Raw genomic sequence first — 5040 nt, 5'->3', positions numbered from 1 at the left:
ATATATAAATTGTATTTTTTTAAATGACTACTAAGTTTTTATGTTTCAATCTTTATTTGTTATATAACAAAGTTTTTCCCGAAGCAAGTGACAGTCTGATGTTTGTCTTTCCTGTAACTACAACAGCAAGTAAACCCAGAGCCACACTGACAGCACACAGTTCAGTCATACCAGCAGGGGGCAGTGTGACACTGAGCTGCTCTGTGGAGGGCTCTGCTGGCTGGAAGTTTGACTGGTTCAGACGTGATTCAGTCTCTTCTAAAGCTCAGCTCATGAGAGGAAATGAAGCAAACAGAGTTATTAGTGTCTCACAAGGAGGTCTGTACCACTGCAGAGGAGGGAGAGGAGATCCAGTTTACTACACAGAGGACAGCAGTGATGTCACAGTTATGGAGACTTGTGAGATTAATTATTTTATTTCTGCCAGAGTAAGAGGTCATAATGTGTTTTGTGCTAACAACTTTATTCAACAACTGCAAGTTTATTAACCCTTAAATAGGGAAATTCTTGAGTTTTCCGTTCATTGGAGAGGTGTGAAATCGACAAATGGAAGACATTTCTCAACCTTATTTTTGACCTTTATGTTTCTATTTGTCTCTAACTGGATATTTTCCTGTGAACAGTTCCCAGTAAGCCCACTGTGACCCTGCAGCCATCCTGGACTCAGATATACAGCGGTGAGACAGTCACTGTCAGATGTGAGATTCAGGGAGGTGAAGGAGCTCAGTGGACGTATGAATGGAGAGCAGCCAAGTTAAAGACACCTCCAACATCCAATGAACACAGAATCATCAGAGCTACTGAGTCTGACAGTGGAGGATACAGCTGCCGGGGCAGAAGGGACTATTTCTTCTCAGAGTGGAGTGATATCATCACACTGACTGTATCATGTAAGATCTTTCATCCAGAGTATCTAAATAAGGAAAAAGCACTTCTTCTTTCTTACAGCTTTATAACTGTCTTTCATGTTGGTCAGTAAAATGTTTAGTTTTTATTCCAACAACAAAAACCTGAACAGCAGCTTTTTATTCACAGTGAAGAGAACAAAACATATGAGAGTAACTTCTCTGCTGTGCAGCTCTAATACATGAAAGATGAAATGCAGAACAAATGCTGAATCTGTCTCAGCTGCTCCACCACATCCACTAAGAAACATTAAATCCACTGATTGTTCCTCATGTGTGTTTTTAACTTAGAAATGCAGCAAATTAAATCTGAAAGATTAGTGTTGTGTTTGTGTGATAGTTGTACAGTTTGTTGTAGCTTCACCATTAAAGTTATGTGATATTTATTATTTCCATATTTCCACCAAGTTATTTCAACTGGTTTGATTCAGTCATTGACTTTTGTTCTTTTTCTAAACTGAACTGCAGATAAACCAAAGGCCAAACTGAGAGCTGATAACACAGCTGTTCCAGTAGGGGGCAGTGTGACCCTGACCTGCTCTGTGAACCCATCATCATCATCTGGATGGAAATACTACTGGTACAGAGATGAGAAATCCTCTGAAGCCCTGACCACACAAGATGCAGTTTTCCACTCAAATGGACAAATCAGTGTCTCACAGGAAGGACTCTACAGGTGCAGAGGAGGAAGAGGAAACCCAGTTTACTACACAGAGGACAGCCAGTCAGTCAGGATTGGGAAAACTGGTCAGTTTAACATGAAGTCAGATAAATTCCTGATTAAGGAGGACGATGAAGAACAAAAGGCATTAACATTTTTTACATTCATGTGTTTTTATTGTACTTTCTTGAACAGTAACAGCCTCAAACAGGCCTGTTGTGACTCTGTATCCAAACTGGTCTGAGATATACAGAGGAGAGACGATCACTGTCAGATGTGAGATCCATGGAGGAGACACTGAGTGGGATTATGAGTGGGAAACAAACAGCAGGATAAAAGCTCCAAATCAAAATGAATACAGGATTAGATCTGCTTCATCATCCAACAGTGGAAACTATCGCTGTAAGGGCAGAATGAAAAGTTCACAGCATAAAACAACAGAGTGGAGTGATTCAGTCACACTGACAGTTTCTGACAGTAAGTAGAGTCATAGTTCATTTAAGCTGGAAATAGAAACAGTTTGTAAAAATGTGTTTTTATTAGTACATGTTGAGATATTTGACATGTTTAGATAGTCTCACTCTTAAAGTTCATCATAAATATTTGTGAGTCAACATTTTAGTGACATTGAATTCAGAGTTAAGAGACGAAACATTGAGAGAAAATCTTTGTTGAACAGATAAACCCCGTCCTGTCCTCACTGTGTCTCCATCATGGCTGAGTCCTGGAGCCTCAGTAACTCTGAACTGTGAGGTTGAACATCCGTCTGCAGGATGGAGCTTCTACTGGTATAAAGCTGTTCCTGATCTATCAGAGAAATCCTCCAGTTATGAGCTGCTACCTGATGGCAGTGGGACTGCACAGGACTCCTACATCATTCATGGACAGACACACACAGCAGGATATGTGTGCAGAGCTGGAAGAGGAGACCCAGAGTATCACACTGATCACAGTCAACCAAAGTTTGTCTGGTCTGCAGGTCAGTTTGAGGAATTTTAATCTTCATGTTGATGATTTGAAAGTCTGTAAATCTGGCTGCATAACTAGCAGGACTCCTGTGAACCACACAAAAGTCAAACATATATTTCCACTGTGATATTTTGAATCCTAACATCTGTGAGCTTTGTCTCTTCACTGCATGTTGTTTCCAGATGTTCATTCAGCAGCGTCTCTCACAGTGAGTCCTGACAGAGTGCAACACTTCACCTCTGACTCTGTCTCACTGACCTGTGAGGGAAACTTCACTGAGTGGAGAGTGAGGAAGTTCTCTGAGGACGGCCGACTGTACTCTGACTGTAGGAGAATGACTGGATCCACATGTAACATCAACACATCAAAGTCAGATACTGCAGTGTACTGGTGTGAGTCTGGATCAGGAGAGTTCAGCAGTGCAGTCAACATCACTGTACAGAGTATGTTATTATACATTTACTTCTTGGATTTGAATGATTTAAACAGCACATGAACATTTGTCCCAGCTTTGCTGTATGTGAAGTAATTTATGTGGGAAAAATAAAACACACAGTTTTTAAAAATACAAGATCAGATCTTCATGATGAAAAGCATTTGTACAATCTGTTCTTATTATTGTTTGACAGCTTTTTCTAAAAGTGTGCACCAGCTGATGTGACTGAAACAATTGTGTGTGATTGTGTCACAGATGATGGTAATGGTCCTATCCTGGTGAGTCCTGTTCATCCTGTGACTGAGGGAGCTTCTGTTAGTCTGAGCTGCAGTTTGAGAACACAAAAAATACTTTCCAATGTGTTTTTCTATCACAATGACAAACTTATTCAAAATGATACCCGAGGGGAGCTGAAGATCTCTGCAGTGTCAAAGTCTGATGAAGGTTTCTACAAGTGTCAGTACTCAGGAAGAGAGTCAGCACAGAGCTGGATGTCAGTTAAAGGTGAGCAGGATCAAAACATTTGATGGATTTTTGTAAATGATTTTTGTTTTAAGGCTTGAAGTCAACTGGCTCTGTTTTCCGAGACCTTTTATGAAATTGTCATGAAATATGAAATATAATTCAACTTTATTGTTATTTGTCACAGTAACTGTGTCAGGAGCTGACAGCTCTTCATCTCCTGTGTGGTTGATTGTTGGACTGGTTTGTGGAGTCTCTCTCATTATTATTCTCCTGCTCTTGTTGTATCGCTGCAGACAGTCCAAGTGTAAGAGCCTCTTCTTTTCATTCTGTATGAGAGAGTTTATTTACTACATAGACTTTAATTATTTACACATATATGTGTATTCTGATCGAACAATTTACATCACAAACATGTGTAATAACATTTGTCTCTTTCACAGATTCCTGCTTCACCAGGTTGGTAAAATACTTTTTATTATTATTTTAAAACAAACATCAGTTACTTTTGAGTTTATTGTGTTTATTTCATGTTTCAGGTCGATCCAGTCTGAGAGTCAACAGTCCGGGCTCCTCCACAAATCATGGAGTCAACCAGAATGAAACTCATGAACACAACTCTCTTCATCCTGGTCAGCACTTAAAACGATCTTTATTATCATTATTAATATTGACTTTTCATTCAGTCTCCATTAACAGGAAATTTCTTAGGTTCAGTTTGTGCTCAGCAGTTTTTCAAAGAACATTTATCAAAATCCAGTTGGACAAACATCTAAATAACCAACTGACTACAAGCACAAAAGATCAGAAACAAACAGGATTTTACAACCTGATTGTTTCTTTAACTCGACTGAAAGAATCCACAAATGTTATTGTTTCATATCAGAACAACACAAACAGTAACACCATGATGGGTTCATGCTCTGAAAATATCTGATAGTCCTGGATTTGACTTAAACACAACTAATAAAATCTTTTTGACTGATGACATTAAAATGAAACTCTGACTCTGGTTTCTTTTCATGAAGGTGATGCTAACCTCTATGAATCCATCACACAAGAGGAAGACACTGGAACTGGTACAGTTTATATTTAGAAAAGCTCAGAGCAGCTAGAGATGCAAGAAGCTTTTGATTTGAGGAGACTAACTGCATGTGATGTGTTTACAAACATTGTTATATTTCAGGTGCAGATGAACCTCGAGACGTCACATACTCTCTTATTACACTTCAAAACTTTGGAAAGAAGAGTGAGTACACAAAACACTCAGTGTGGAAAAAAATCTGGAAAGTTTTTAAAGTGCTTAAGATGTTTTAATTATTTTCATGTATCTGATCATCTTCACAGGGAAGCATCATAAACCAGAGCAGAGTGCTGTTTACTTTGAGGTGAAGACGGGAGCTGCAGGTACAGTCACAACAGTCTCGTTCAGTGTTTGTACTTGAATGTGTCATCACATCATTATATTGCAGGTAATTATAGGTCATGGAGTTTAGTTATTCACTTACCAAGCTTAGCTACTACATACGAACCACTACACATCAGCAGAGTTGAATCTTATACACATCGAGGGCCGTTCAGAGTTTAGTGTAAGTTTGTCTGCTTCA

At 39.0% G+C, this 5040-nt stretch overlaps 2 long non-coding RNA genes across 2 annotated transcripts; both read left to right on the top strand.

Annotated features, from left to right (window-relative positions):
• The first annotated feature begins 3441 nt into the window (after positions 1-3441).
• Positions 3442-3894, top strand: LOC112845029 (uncharacterized). Its single transcript, XR_003217808.1, has 3 exons — positions 3442-3475; positions 3621-3740; positions 3877-3894. It is a non-coding gene; the product is annotated as an uncharacterized LOC112845029 (long non-coding RNA).
• A 102-nt stretch (positions 3895-3996) lies between these two features.
• On the top strand, positions 3997-4848 carry LOC109200745 (uncharacterized). Its single transcript, XR_002060881.1, has 4 exons — positions 3997-4065; positions 4462-4512; positions 4620-4682; positions 4781-4848. It is a non-coding gene; the product is annotated as an uncharacterized LOC109200745 (long non-coding RNA).
• Positions 4849-5040: the final 192 nt, after the last annotated feature.

The sequence above is a fragment of the Oreochromis niloticus genome, unplaced genomic scaffold (assembly GCF_001858045.2).
Source record: "Oreochromis niloticus isolate F11D_XX unplaced genomic scaffold, O_niloticus_UMD_NMBU tig00002464_pilon, whole genome shotgun sequence".
Lineage (NCBI taxonomy): Eukaryota > Metazoa > Chordata > Actinopteri > Cichliformes > Cichlidae > Oreochromis > Oreochromis niloticus.
Note: the sequence above shows the minus strand (reverse complement) of the source record. Positions and strands in the feature narration are given on the sequence as shown.